The sequence below is a fragment of the Grus americana genome, chromosome 2 (assembly GCF_028858705.1).
Source record: "Grus americana isolate bGruAme1 chromosome 2, bGruAme1.mat, whole genome shotgun sequence".
Taxonomy (NCBI): Eukaryota; Metazoa; Chordata; class Aves; order Gruiformes; family Gruidae; genus Grus; species Grus americana.
Genome location: NC_072853.1, coordinates 167,024,758 through 167,040,462, shown reverse-complemented (window position 1 = coordinate 167,040,462; position 15,705 = coordinate 167,024,758).

Sequence of the window (15,705 nt, the reverse complement as noted above, 5' to 3'; positions counted from 1 at the left end):
GATTAAAGAAGAAAGGGATTTTCATCCCCTCCCCAAAACTCTTTCACATCCACCCAGCAATTCCTCCATCTCCGATTTTTAACTGAAGGGCTGATATCACAGCAACGCTCGCTTCTCATTCGATCTGAGTGGAAAACAGAGAAATAAGAAAAGATCCCAAAAAACCCTTGTCCAGCCCAAGTGCTGGCAGGGTTCCAGGGAATGTGGGGAGGACCGGGCTGTGGGGTTGGAGGAATGCAGGCCTTCCTATCTCTTTTCCCAAACATTCCCTTCTTGCAGCAGACTAAATATTTTCACATGCTGCTGCTGGAACACCCAGGTTCATGGTCAAAGAGAGGCGCAGCGAGCAGGGGTGATGGTCCTCATTACAGCCTGGCCTGGGGCCAACGGCCTGGCATGGGGTATCACGTTGCAGTTTCCCTTCCTTCATCCAACGTTTTTCAAGCTTTCATCTCCTTTTTGCTTTTTTTCCATTGCCCTACTCTATTTTCAGTCTGTATTGCTTGGTAGCAATTGATTTCACCCCACTGCCCCGTGGGTTTTGTTGTCCTCAGTGCATCTGGTAGGGAAGGAGTCTGTAGAAAAGTCATCGTGTGACCTTAGAAAAGCCCGTGATCCAGGTATGTCTGGCTCCTTCATCCATAACACTCGGCTGACCACAATTATTGCAGCTTCAGGAGTTCAAGGTGTGTCACTGTTTGGGAATGGGCAGAATGAAATTTGTACTGCAGACCCTTGCCAAAGACTGCTTGACATGGTCCTGGGCAGCTCACTGAACAACTCTCACTCGCCTTGTGGGACTGAGATGAAAGTGACTTCCTTGCTTTATAGAGGATATTCTAGGGCACGTTTGTTTATGGTTGTGAAGCGCTTCAGTGTTATATGGAAAGAGGCAGTAGGAACAGATAGATAGATTCTTGGTAAGAGAGGTGATGGGGGGAGCCTGATTGCAGTTTCTCTTTAGGCATATAAAGTAATGAACAGGACTGACCCTTGGGGATGATCTTCACCTCCTCATGTGAGATTCAGCTAGTGTATTCATCCACATGAAGGTAGCTAGTTACACGTGGGCTGGGTATCTCTGACCTCTTTGTAATTGAGGGACATCTAATTATTAAGGTTAAGCTCTACATTTCTCCCTAAAGTAAAGACCTGCATTTTCTCATCTGAATTTGTCTCTAGAATCTGCTGAATAAAATTACTAGCTGTCCCCCATCCACCTAAGATCCATAAGGAGTTTTGGTCTCTGGTGTGAGATTCAATTGCCCACACACAGGCGTTTAGGACCATTTAAAATACCCTGGGCTATTCTATCTGGACTCCTCACGCTTGCCAGAGGGGAGGAGGTTTCCTATAGATTCTCCGTTGTATTTGCAAGCCCCATGTAGATGACTTGGCTAATATAAGGTATTTCAAATTACGTTAGGCATCAAAGTATAGTAAAAAGTCTCTAGGGCATCTGCAGATACTTTCCTATGGACACATTTAGGTGTATGTGTCTGTACAGTAACTGCAATGCAGTGTTAATAACAGAAAAATAATGGTCTGGATGTTTTTGGACAATCTACGCTCAGTGAAAGCATGACCAAAATGTTTTGGAAATCCATGGTTTTACTTACAGCTTCTTACACTGCATAGCCTCCTGAAGGTCCAGCAGGATGTGTCTTGGTGCCTAAAATTACTTCAAACACTTGCATTTAGGCAATGAACTGTCATCTGGAGGAAAATGCAGCTCTGGATTAAGACACTTTTATACTTCCACATATCAGTGTCTATCTTTACATGAGATTTCTGAGCTCCCTCCCCTTTATCCAGTCCCCCAGTGGAGAAATATTCTTGTTTTGTTTGGAGGGCTTGGCCATCCTTGCACCTGGAGTGGATGTCAGTGTGGTGCTCAGTAGTCCCTTATGACTACAGATGATGGTTCCTCAGTTTCAGCCAGACTTTTCTAAGTCTAGCTTACCCTTCTCCCTCTCCCCAGGATAAGTATTTGTCTCTTAATTTAGTGATGAATAAATGTTTCCAGAATCTTTCAGTAAGATACAAATTTTCCTAGCAAAAGTAACTCACTTCCCATAGTACTGCTGAGTTCCCGCTAGGAAGGGAGCAGGGAATTCAGGTAGAAATTCATCTAGTCAACTTTGTCAACAAAGAGGTGTTATTGTGACTTTACATGGAACCTGGTAACTGTCACCTGGTTCAGGGAGTGTAGTGACAGGACAAGGGGTAATGGGTTCAAGCTGAAGGAGGATCGATTTAGATTAGATGCTAGAAAGAAATTCTTTACTGTTAGAGTGCTGAGGCCCTGGCACAGGTTGCCCAGAGAGGTTGTGGCTGCCCTGGCTCCCTGGCAGTGTTCAAGGCCAGGTTGGATGGGGCTTTGGGCAACGTGGTCTAGTGGAGGGTGTCCCTGCCCGCAGCAGGGGGGTTGGAACGAGGTGATCTTTGAGGTCCCTTCCAACCCTAACCATTCTATGATTCTATGATTCTATGATTCTATGATTCTATGATTCTATGATTCAGGACTGTTACATTGGCAGATTTCCACTCATTTGTTTCTGACAAACCAATATATATTCAAAGGTGTCCCAAGTATATCTGCATGGAGGTATATTATGCTATATACATAACAAAATCTGAGGCTGTTATGTCTTCCTCTGATGCACCAGGCATTGACCATTCTCAGAGACAGAACATCCCACTAGACAGCCAAATACATTGATGATATATCTGAAGTCCTGAAGTCCATCAAAGTGGGACAACATCCCATGATAATCATTGACATATGAGAGGAAAGTCTGAGTTTTCACAGCATGCTTTCTGTATTGGCCAGAGGAGACATTTGAAATCAGGGACACGTAGCACCTTCTTTTTCCACTGCCCTCATGTGATGTTTACAAAACACTTGCATACCAGGAAGGAGAAGAATAAAATAAGAGCACACTTTGGGTTTCCAGGTATTCTTGTCATAAGGTGATTTATGTTAGGATAACTTTTTGAGGTGGGTTTCTTCACATTCCCATAGCCTTTTTTCACTGTAGCTCTGTAGACTATCTATAACCCTGTAAGAGGCATCTCATCACACACTAAATAGTCTGAATGATTTTCTCTGTATTTCTCACTCCTCAGGGACTCACCCTGACACTCAAAAATCTCTGTGTGTATCTGGCTAGAAACATCAGTACCAAACTAAGAAGGCAAATATTTCTCAATATTGTGAACTTTGTCTTTGTGGTGCATGTTTGCATACGTGCATGATTTACTTTCCTTTTCTTATGGAAAAGAGATCTCTAATATTAGCATTAAAGGAAAGCCAGTGTAGTGGGATGTGATCATGAGCTGAAACATTTGGATTCTCTGCTTAGCCTTATGATAGACCTGCTATGAAATGTTCAGAGAAACGTTAAAGACATGTCTAGTTATGAATTGAAGATAGGTTTGTAACCTGCTATAATGTACCTCTATTAGCTGAACCCAGATGGCACAAGAGATGGCAGTTATAAGTATATAGTTATTTAAGTTTATATGAGAAAATAGATGACTTGCCCAGGAGGATCTGTGTTGTAACTGCTAACATTACTGCTAGATAAAACCTTGACCATCGGCATAAACTTTATAACTGTCCATGGTAACTAATGCCACCAGATTAGAGACACCATTTGTCAATCTGATGGAGCGCTAGTGGCTCCATTAGAAAGCATGTGGACATATGAGACCAAATTTTCCACAGAGGAGAGTCTGAAAATCCTTGCACAATTGCTGGAGCTCAAAAGTTGTCACACTCCATTATGTGCAATTCACCCACACCCATTTTTCTTTCCACATTCACATTTTTTGCATTTTTTCCCTCCTATTTTCAATCTGTTTGCTATTTCCTCCATGTTCCCATTGTCAGAGCTGAGCTCTGGAAAAGGGGAACATTTCCCACTGGTTCTTCCTGCATTTACTCAGGACAGAAGCGTTCTGGCTTTGACTTCTCTTGGGAGGACATTTTATCTTAAGCAAATATTGAATTTCTGGGATTAATATACCAGCTGGTTAGGAAACAAAACAAGCCAGTTCCAAGAAGCATTTGCTTACTGATAGCAAGCAAGATAGAGTGTGTTGATTGGGTCTTGATGACTTCTCATTATAAACATTAGTAATCTGCAAATTTGAAATTAGTACTTTAGCTAGTTCTCTAAGTCAATACAACTATAGTGATTTGCATTAACAAATGTCCTCGGCTCAGCCTGAAGGGGTTTTTAGGCACCTTACTCCAAGCCAACTGCATGGACTACTGAGCGCAAGAGTTAAAGTTAGATACAGACACAGATACAATTCCATGGCACTGAATGTGCCATCAAGTTGAACTTCAGTGAAATCCTGATGCAAAGCTAAAATTACCAGACTAAGAATAGTCTGTTTATAAAAGCTAAGGTTTTGTTCCTCATATTGCCACAGAGCTTTTTATAGATTCTAGCAAACTGTTTCACCTTTTTGAGGATGGTCTTCTCCATCCATGAAAAGAAGCAAGAAATATCTTCCTGCCTTACGTATCCATGCCATGAATAGGCTTATCATGACAGTGATCCTTGTATTCTTATTGCTGTTTTTGACCACCTGAATTTTCCAGGCTTCTAGTGTGAGTTAAGCCTGTAAAATTCCCTGGACTTAAGAGACAGCAGCCACAATTCCTCTCGAGTTGCCTAATTAAAGTTGAGAGGACTGGTAGAGTGTTTTCCTCTACAGCCATAATCTCTCTCACATTTTGTTCTGCTTTGATTGTATTGGACACAAGTGGCCTGTGAAAGTCTGCGTTGGGTCGTATGGCAGGCGACAGGCTTTGGCTATGGCTGTGGCTAGGGAGTGAACATACCTTGCAGCAGACTCCACAGGGGTCAAAAAACCTTGCAAAGTCCTCTGCTCCCTTGTTTGAGTAAACCCTGCCTGTAACATCCAGGGAGCAGCCGAAGGGATCTCGCCATGGTGCCTGACCAGTGGGGTTGTGAAGTGAGATCATATCACTGCCGAGGTGGGAAGCACAGGTCTAGTTGAGTTGGGTCATAAAACAGGGACCATTCCGAGAGCCTCATGTGTAACATATAAGTTTTGATGAGATTTCTGCACCAAACTGAAAAAAAAATTATATTTTGTCACAGAAAATCTAAAGTGTTCAAAATTAGGAATGAGCTGGGATACTAAGCTCTGTGCAGAACTAGCAGGTTTACAAGGCTCAGAGAAGTTCAGAAATTTTGCTCCACATTCCTCTATTATTTTTCAGCATTTCACAACCTTTACAAAGTGAAGTGACCTACCTCTTATTAAGTTTGGCCAAGCGGTCACGAGTAGAGTAACTCAGAGGAAAATAATGACTGGACCCATCTTTATTTTATTAGTTCAATATCAGTTAAAGCAATATCTCTGCTTTTTTATTATTATTATTTTATTTTTATTTATTTATACTTATTTATTTATTTATTCATTAAAATGAGGAAGTATTTACATCTTTTGAGAAATAGACTAGGAAATTGGAAGCTAAGATGTTTATTGAATACCTGGAGCTTTGTTACAAGACACTTGCTGGTGCAGGGTCTGGAGCACAAGTCTGATGAGGAGCGGCTGAGGGAACTGGGGCTGTTTAGTCTGGAGAAAAGGAGGCTGAGGGGAGACCTGATCACTCTCTACAACTACCTGAAAGGAGGTTGTAGCCAGCTGGGTGTCGGTCTCTTCTCCCAAGTAACAAGCGATAAGGCAAGAGGAAACAGCCTGAAGTTGTGCCAGGGGAGGTTTAGATTGGAGATTAGGAGAAACTTCTTCACCGAAAGGGTTGTCAATCACTGGAACAGGCTGCCCAGGGAAGTGGTTGAGTCACCATCCCTGGAGGTATTTAAAAGATGTGTAGATGTGGTGCTTGGGGACATGGTTTAGTGGTGGACTTGGCAGTGTTAGGTTAATGGTTGAACTTAATGATCTTAAAGGTCTTTTCCGACCTAAATGATTCTATGATTCTATGATAGTCAAGCAGATTGTCTTATCTCAGGAATTTGTTTGCTTAGGACCCTCCCAATTGTATTCAATTTGAGAACAGAAAACAACTTTTGGCACACTGAGACATCTAGACCGTGCAGGGAGGCTTGGTTCAGCTATGGCTGAAAATCTTCAGCATTATCACAGCATATTTCTTACACTATAAACCCAGGTTGATTTATTCACACACATTTTCACCTCCTTGCTAACGTTTTGCTACTAAGAGGACCTCAGGAGCCTGATGCAGCAGAGGACCTCAGGTCACTGACACCACACCTACAGGTCTGGAGGCCTCTCAAGTACCATGCCATGCCACCTTCTCAGCATTCAAAACTCTGTGCTCTTCTTCTCTCCATTGCCTCAGTTGTCAATGGGTACCTGTTTGGCTTATCTCTTTGTCCCAACTAACCTCTCACTTCTTTGCTTACCTGTATTTACAGATTCAATTTACATTGGCAAGAACATCTTCACATTCTTGAGTGATGTCCACCACTCTGCACAGCCCCTTCCTTGCTCTGTTTAACCCTACCTCCAAACACCACCATTCAACCAATGCTCTGGAAATACAATTTCTTCATTTCACTGGAGCAGCATCAAGCAAACTTCACTGTGAGGACAGAAAAGTACACTTCCTTACATTATTTTGAGATAAGTAGATGGAAGCATGGCTATTGAATTAGTCTGCAACAAGGTCTCAGATGCACTGCCCCGGACCTAATTAAAAGATGAAGACAATATTTAGATTTCACCTGCTGTCATAAGAAGGGCTTGTGCCCAAGGGTTTGCCACTTTTATTCCTCATAACGCTGACAGGTCTAAGAGAAACTACTTCTGCCTGTAACCCTTGTCTCGTACACACTTTCACGTTACTGTGGCTATAGCCATGTTACAGCTATTCCTTCCTGTGGTCGTGACAAGGGTGGGCAGATCAGATTTTCTCATCCCAGTGACCAAATGACAGTCTGAATGACACATCTATGGCCAAAGTCATAATAATCTGGAATTCATATGGAGTGATTCAGGACACATGTGTGGTCATGGGGAAAAAGCTCCTCTAAAACCACAGACATCTACAGTGTAATCACCAAAGGTTGAGAAGGTCCTTCATATATCCCATAGAAAATAGAAATAGGTACTTTAGGATAAGATTAGTTCAACTTCAGACATCAGCTTTAGGAATAGTACCCTCAACTCCAATGACTACATTGAATAGGTCTCCCTTGACTATAAAGGGAGCTTTGGTCGACTGGCTCCGATGGTGATGTCTGCGTTACAGACTCTCTAAAGTTAAATGAAATTAATGCCACTCTGAACTCTGTTTTTTTTATCATTTCAGTGGGGCTTCCAGAAGCATGAATTTCTTCATGCTAAAAGAAGTGTTTGCCACGAAAGCTTTTAAATTCTAATATTCAGGAGATTTCCCATCTCAGAGCACAAAGTGACAGTTAATGAGTAGATGACATTGGGGAAATCATATTCTTCACATTCCTCAATTGGTAAACACAAACTGTTTCCTAGGCAGTATTAAAGCCCCGTAGCTGCACTGAAATGCTATTAATTACACTAATTCAAAGTTTCTCAGTGCGCTTTGGAGAGCAGCTTCTTTTTGAACTGAAGGCCCTACGTACACAGAAAAGTTGCCATGCCATCGTGGAGCAGTTCTTCTTATTGGCTGAATGACTATAATTCCTTCCATGAGCTGTAAAGCTACACATATGGCTTTACTGCTTCAGAGTTATTTTAATAAGGATTCCCCTTAGGGCTGTCCAGACAGCAGATGGCATCGTACGTGAAAATTAAACTCCTGAACTGAGGCTCCAAACCTATTATGAGGCTTATAAAATACACCTGGAGGCTTTAGGTGAAGTGGGAAAGCCAGGAGGTTCTCAGTGCAAGCAGAGATTGCTGAATGCACAGATAGAAAAGGTCCCTTTTTATTTCCCAGCGCTAGCCCAATGACTGACTTGTCTCTGACTTCTTTTCACGAGTCCCAGGACAGAGCTAAACGCTCTCTCATTTCTTGAGCTGCCGGTGCTTTGTGCCATATAAATTTCAAGACAAACCACTCTTTTTTTTTTTTTTTTTTTTGTTGTTGTTGCTGCTTCAGTTCTGTTTTAGTTGCTGGAGGGCAGATGTGGAGTTGGTTAATAAACAAAAATTCTGTAGTGATATTGAAAGTTTGCCCTTCCACACAAAACCTAAAGAGTCTGAGAATAAGCAAATAAATACAAATCTGCCTGTATGGTTGTAAGCAGAAGGCGGCAGGTGATATCTGATCCCAGCAGCAGCACCAAGCCTGCAGTGCCCTACAACATTTTCTCATCCAGAAATGTTTTTCTACCAACCTCTGTGTCCTTCCACTTTGTTGCAGCTCTCTCAGTTACGGTTTCTGGGTTAAGTTAGCAGTTAAGTGTAAAGAGCGGGAGGTGGACAGGAGCTGACACTAGATTATCTGTCCATGCCTTCAGATAGTTTGCAGGAACTGTGACAGTAGGTTTATGAAATGATGCACTAACAATTGTTCTTTGCATATTGCAGGAATTAGCAATAATGTAAACACAGAACATGTCCCAGAGTGCTGTGCATTGCAGTGAAACCCCTCAGAAAACTGTGAAAAATAATAAAAAAAAAAAAAAAAAAAGAAAGAAAATGCTGAAACCACCTGTTACTCATCCTGCCTCCAGCCAACTCTCAGGCAAACCAACAAAACATTCATATGAAGATGGAGGTGTAGAACTTAATTTTCCTACCACCACTTTTATAGCCCACTCTGGCCCCAAAGCCTACTGCAAATGGTGTGATGGAGCTTGTTCTTCAAAGTAATAGAAGTTACTAGTCCTAGGTGGGATTTAGCTCACAGATTAAGATTCCTAAATTGATATGTCTACACATGTGAAAGTGCAAACCCACAATGTAGTTGCCTACAGCTGAGCTAATTCACTGTAACTCCTTTTATGGTTGATGGAGAGCATGAAACGTTGCCTATATGTGCACATGGTAGTCAACGGAGATTGAGTCTTGACAGACATCACTATTCCTGTGGTATTTCTAGAATCCACAGCACATCGAAGAACATAGTGTAACACAACTGCTTTGCAGGATAGGGAACCGCTAATAGAGGCAGCGACATACAGGGGTTCATTCTACATATTTTTTAGGAGAATTAGGATGTGATATCCACAATTGCACGCCCATACATCCCCTAGGTTTCTGAGCTCTTCATAAAACCAGGATTTATCTGGGATGCTGGCTAGCCGTATCCATTGCAAAGCTCTGTTCTTTGTTTAAACATAGGGGTGGCTAGTATCATGTAAGTATCCCTCCTGACCTCCACGTTCCCTCCCCACAGGGGTGAGGACAGCCTATAAACCCTCTGTTAGTCTGCCAGATATGACATCTGTGTGGGTGTCTTGGACCCTCTCAAATGGCATTAGATGCTTGTATTTAGACAGGTGAGTCGAGCCCCTACGTGTGTTTAGCAGTTGCCTGCTAGGCTCTGTTGGCTGTATGGACTCCACTGGCTATAATGCGAGCCCAGACTCCAGATCACTTGCAGACATGCAAAAACCAGTATTTGTCTCACTCTGGGAAATCAGTCCCACGCCTGGTGTGTCACACTACTGGAGCTGCTCCTACTCAGGTGAATCAAACTCTTGCTTAACGTCCCTAATGAAATATCTCCCAGAAACACAGGAAATGAGAATGATTCTCTTGTAGATGGAATGTCAACTTGCAAAGAATGTTGGGATATATTGGAAGAAATAATGTTATATAAAGAAAAGGATCACCCACATCCACAAAATTTTATAGTAGCCCTGAGCTGTCAAAACCTGTGCCAGCTGTTGAACAGAGGGTGTGCTTTTAAAATGTTCCTGCCTAGTCTTATGGGCATGTAAAGATTCCCACTTACAAAAAGTATCTCTTCACGTATTCAGAGAGCATTCCTACCACAGGTTTTGTGTACACAAGTTGCAGCACACCAAGTCTTTGTGATGGATGTGATTTTCACGGAAGGTATTTTTTATTTCCTGCAAGAGAGATTATTTCCAAAGACAGTTATCAAGAAGAAGGACAGTCCATTACAAATAGCTGAACAAAACTATCTGAGGTTCTCTTCTGCTCACCTGGCTTTGGGTAACTACAACATAGTCATCCACTGCTGAGCCAGGCACCCCAGGCTCCATTTATAGTCAACATAGAAAAGTAGCCACTTTTAGATGTGATTCATCAGATCTGGTTTAGACTTCTATTTCAGGAGAGGATGAATCATAACTTAAGCTGCATTGACTGGCTCTTCATTGAATCCAAGGGGAGCAAAGTTCAGCTTTGGTGGCTAGTTCAGCTGCAAAAGTCTTTCTCTATATTTGGTTAAATAAGTCCCGTTTCCAATGCAGTGGTTTGCCCAGAACAATCCCACAGTATAGATGCTTTTCCCAACATCCCAAAAAATTTCTTCAGGACGTAGATTTAGCCATAGTTTTGGAGTTTTGGGAGTGTGCGTTTGTCCGCAAATACTTTCCCTGTGTGTAAGTCCAGGTGGATGTCAGTTTAGGAGGGTATCATCGATGCCTTTACTGTTTCCATAGATAAATTGGGAACTGCAAGAGCCACCTGGTGCACAGTAAGGATAATAGCTGCAGTATATGTGTCGGTGCAATGGGCATGACTTGGTTGGATGCATTTGAACAACCTGGAGCTCCATGTGCTTGGCACCGGCTATCCTTACATTGACTTCCTCAGAAACTTATGCAGCTGCTGTGCCCATGTCAAAGAAAATTCACTGTGAATATCAAAGAAGACTTAACAGATGCCAGCAGGTAGTCTTCTAGCCATAAGTCCCACAGCTCAAGGACATATCTGCCTTTTGGACTGAGACTCATGGGTCACAGGATATATTGGCACAAGACAATTGCAGCAACACTACATAGGGGGATGTAATGGCAGGAATGAGAGACCACTTCTTTTCATGTTTGGTGGCTACTTTCAGTAATGCAGTGGTCCTGACCACAGACAAGAGTATTACAGAAAAATGAAAACCACAAATCCATCCTTTTCTCACCATTCCTTCACTGTACAGGGAAATTTTTATTCCCTCTTTTAATTATCTCCAGCACAATTCTCCCAAGTGTATGGCAATGCATTTGAGGATTCTTCAATGAACAAACTGAAGTGACATGCAGAGAACAGATAGGATAATGAAATTCGAGGGCATAAGATTGCAGTGCAGATATTTCAAAGGATGTGGTTTCCACAGAGACATTCACTCTGTTATTCTTGGCGACTTTTTACATTAGTCTTCTCCGCACTCATTACAGATTACTCTTTATCTTTTATCCTTTAAATACACCCAGGCTTGATGAGGTAGAGGAGAGGGCATGACAAAAGTGCAGATTTGCACTTAAGCATAATTTTGAACAGCAAGTCTCCCAGATGAAATAAATATATTCTCCCTATATATATATATATGTATATAAATTTTTATTCTACCACCATGGTGCTGGATGAACCAATGCTGATTGACTGATAAATTGACACTGATACGAGCAGGCTCATGCTATAACTCTGAAAAGGCTGTAGTAATTTTACATGGTCCATGTGTATCTAAAACTGAGGCCAGTTTATTTCTCCAATGATGTCAATCAAACGGCACATGTTCATGAGGGTTATATTTGGCTATGGGCTTAGTGGGAATGTGGAAATGAGACCTTAAAATACAACTGAAGGAAAAGATTTTAAAAAAATAAAGCTATGTTCCTGTTCTTTGGCTCTTCAAGCCAGACTACACAGGCTGGAGTTAAATCGATGCCTGCACTCTGCTCCTGGGCCAGCCACAAGGGCTGCTGATGGTTTGACATTCCCTGGCTTGGAAAAGATAGGTCATAAACCAAAATGTGATGAAAAAAGTTTTGCCCACCTCACATTTGCCTCACTCACATTTGGGGATTAATGACTTCAGATAGGCTGAAACAGTTCCTGCAGTGAAAGAGTAAAGCCATGGTTTGTATGTCCTCTCTAAAAATTTGCCAACTAGCTATTTCTGTTGGAAATATTGGCATTTCCTCAGACTTCTAGACATTAAAAATATATACGTATTATGCTGATCTCAGAAACATCATCTTTGTGTTTCTCCAGCGCCACAGATTGACCTTATAATATAATATAATGAAAACATTGTCTGGACAGTTACAAGGTGATGGTGCAGGATGTACACCACATTTTCTCATAGACCCCTTATATAGGGTGGAGGATATGCCCTGGCAATATGGGATATGTGAGATGATCTGGAGGAAAGTCTGTACTATGGTACCACTGCTTTGTGATGCTTGGTTGCCATATTTTTTCCTTTTTTCCCCAATTTCTCTGTTGGGTTCTGAATGTTAGTAGCAGGACATCAGGGAATTTATTACGATAACAGGAAACAGGGAACATTATACAAACCCTACAAAAGCTTATAGCTGGAAACAAGAAATAGAGAATTGTCTCTCTAGAATGGAAATCACGTGAAAGGAATCCTCTGAGAGGTCACTTGCGTTTTCACTTAAACCAAACTTTCCTTCCTGTTGCCTCCCTCATCAACAATATCTGAGGTGCTGGAAATACATTTAAATTCACATACTCAAATGAAAATTCGCATACCCCGTGGCCTCAAATTTTTCAATGGTTGTAGCATGTTTTTCTGCTCCTGTGTACTACTGAAAATCTGCTGTAGCTTCTATGATGTTATAGGTCATGCTTCATGTAAAATGACATATTTGCATTTGCCTTAGAGCCATGTGCATTTATACCAGATAAAGGATGAGATCCGGCATAAACCGATGCAAAACCACAGACAAATCTCACACCTTGGGACTCCCTCTGCTGGTTTCTGCTTTACATTCCCCCATGGATAAGGCCATGCTGTATGCATTTGCAAATCCATGCCGTGGCCTTGGAAAAACCAAGTCAGTTGGGGAATCATGGTGTGGGAGAAACTTAAGTTCTCATCTGTAGCTGGGACCACGTTACATCACAGCTTCCTACACTCAAAGGTAAGTTACCAAAAGTCTCCCTACCTTCAGCTTGCTGTGCCCTTACAAAGTCCTAAAGAAATCAGGCTGGAAGAGACCCACACATGTTATGGAGTCCATACCTCTCATAACCTCAGAAACAGTTTTATGTGGGTCTGTCTTTCCTGAAACTGTCAAATGTGTTCTTCATGGTCTACCAGTACCAGTCAACTGGTTAAGCCTTCAGGGGCTCCATACCCGGCTCTAATACACTGTGATTTTTGACACTGGGTAGATTAGTTGAGGAGGGTTTTTAAAGGTGCAAAAAAAGGACTAATTCAGAGTAAAACCAATATGAGCAAAACATCCATGTCACTTAAAAAAAATATAAAAAAAGGCTTTAATCTTAACACCTCACTTTCTTTTTTGGTAAATATGGATAATGACCTTTCCCTAGGTAACAAGGGAATTTCAAAAAGAAGCATATTTCAGACTTAGGAGGTCCTGTGCTGATGAGACACACGAAGCACCTTAGACTGACACAACCTGAATTCCATTTTTCTGCTGGGTTTTACTGCCATGTGCAAGATGTACAATTCCAATTCACTGCAGATATTTGCTTGAGGGCAAATAATGCAAGCACAGTCTATTCTGACTTTCCACTGGCAGAATTCAGAACAGAGATTTTTCCTTGACACATTTGCAGGACTTGCCAGGAGAAATTCCAATCCTCGGCATACTTTATGCAGCTAAATAAATACCATAACATGAATAAACATCATTAGTAATTGCTGATTGAGTTCAAGCCCCTCCAGTTTTGTAGGGGAAATGTTTTATTATAAACTTCTGTGAAGTCTAACCTCAGACTTGGTGAATGACCTGAAAAAAAGAGAATATTTTTTGGCAATGAAAATTGCTCGCAAGTCAATACTTTTCCATCTTCTTTCTTAAGTATACCAAGACTTTACCCTTAAAACATGGTGGCTGCTGGAGTGAGAAAACAGTAGCAACCCAGTAGCAGTGTTCTGCATTTTTATAGTGCCAACCACCTAATGGACCCAACATCTAGAAGGCAAAGTCCTGTGCATCACCCACCCTGCTGGAAGGGTTTTGCTGTCTTAACTGTGCTGTAATGTATTTCCCTGTCTTGTATAAATTTGAGATGGCAAAATTGTGTCCAGTTTGCATGAAATGAAGGTCTGCTAAAGTCTTCTTCTTTAAAAAAGAAAGGATAAGAAATGACAGTTCTCGACATATAGTAGACCAATAATTATATGAAGCTGAACTATGAGACATCAAGGCCTTTCTCTGTTTTTATTTGTTTGAAAACTGAAATTGTGTTTTCCATATTTTGAATATACCACACTTCTAGCTGCTTTTTCATGTGTCTGTTCCTCTTTGGTTTTGATTGTAAATTCCAGCCCAGAGCACTGTAACCTTTCCCAAGAAAGGCTCTGGTGAAACTAGCACACTAGAATCGTAAAGAATTGTTTGGAGTTACGTGGTGGGACATTGCCTTTCCAGAATTTATTAATCTGAACATTAAACCAGAAAGTGGCTCTTCAACTAGTGTAAACATTATGAAAATTGGAAATTTAATTTCCATCCTATGGGAAATTTGGACAATTTAATATTTACAGCCCTTTAAAACAGGAATGAAAAATCCACAAGATCAAAGCTTTAATAGAACACAGTTCTAAAAATTTAGGCTGATTTTGAGGCCAGATGAGCAGGGACCTATCATCTCCCTGAACTGCTGCAGTGCCTCATGGGAGCTGAAGTTTTCCTTTCTCCATTGCGAGCAGTAGTGTATCTTGTTTGCAAAATGCACCATAGCTGCTGTTTGCCATTTTATTTCACGTCAGCTTGAGCTACATGAAAGATTTAATTCTGAGAAAATCATGCTGAACTAGGTCCTTCCTCTCTCTCTCTCTCTTTTTTTTTTTCCCCCGTTTCTGTAGCCATGATTTCTTAAGGAACATTTATCTTTCCTATTAAATTCCATATGTATTCATGTGAACATGGACTTTATTATCTCTATATATAGGCCAGTCTTCAACTGGTATATTTTGTTTGCCTCAGTATTTTCTTAATATTCCATTTGTCTTTTGTTTTTTATTTTAGGTGGTATAAGAGAGAACATCTTGTCACATGAACAGTTCCCGTTTTACCCATGAGCCTAACCTAACCACAGATAAACTTATGCCATGGTATAAAAGATGCTGAAGTCCCATTCAAAGTCATCCGCAAAGAGGAGCCATCACAATTCCTCATAAGCCATCATGGTACTTCATAGGTATGGAAAAAGTAATTTATAGAGAGGTGGAATTAACTACCTCATTGCAAACTCCACTACTGTCATCAGTGAAGCTATGCTGGAAAATTGCAGAAACAGGAGCGGTATTTAGAGGATTCCTCTTTGCTAAACCTGTCTGCCTGGTGCCTGTGTCAAAACAGTGTGTTGTCCCACAAATGCTCACCCGTGACAAACACAGTGTCTATTCCCAATGTGCTCTTCCGATGCTGTGCCACAGCCAACAAGGTGAGAGCAGCAGAGGGCTTGGCGTTCAGCACTCTGAACTCGCGGTAGCAGACAGGAAGAAGTGAGGACTGTCCTCCCAGTCCCTCCATTTCAGAATCACAGAATCATAGAATCCTGGAATGGTTTGGGTTGGAAGGGACCTCAAAGCCCACCCAGTGCCACCCCTGC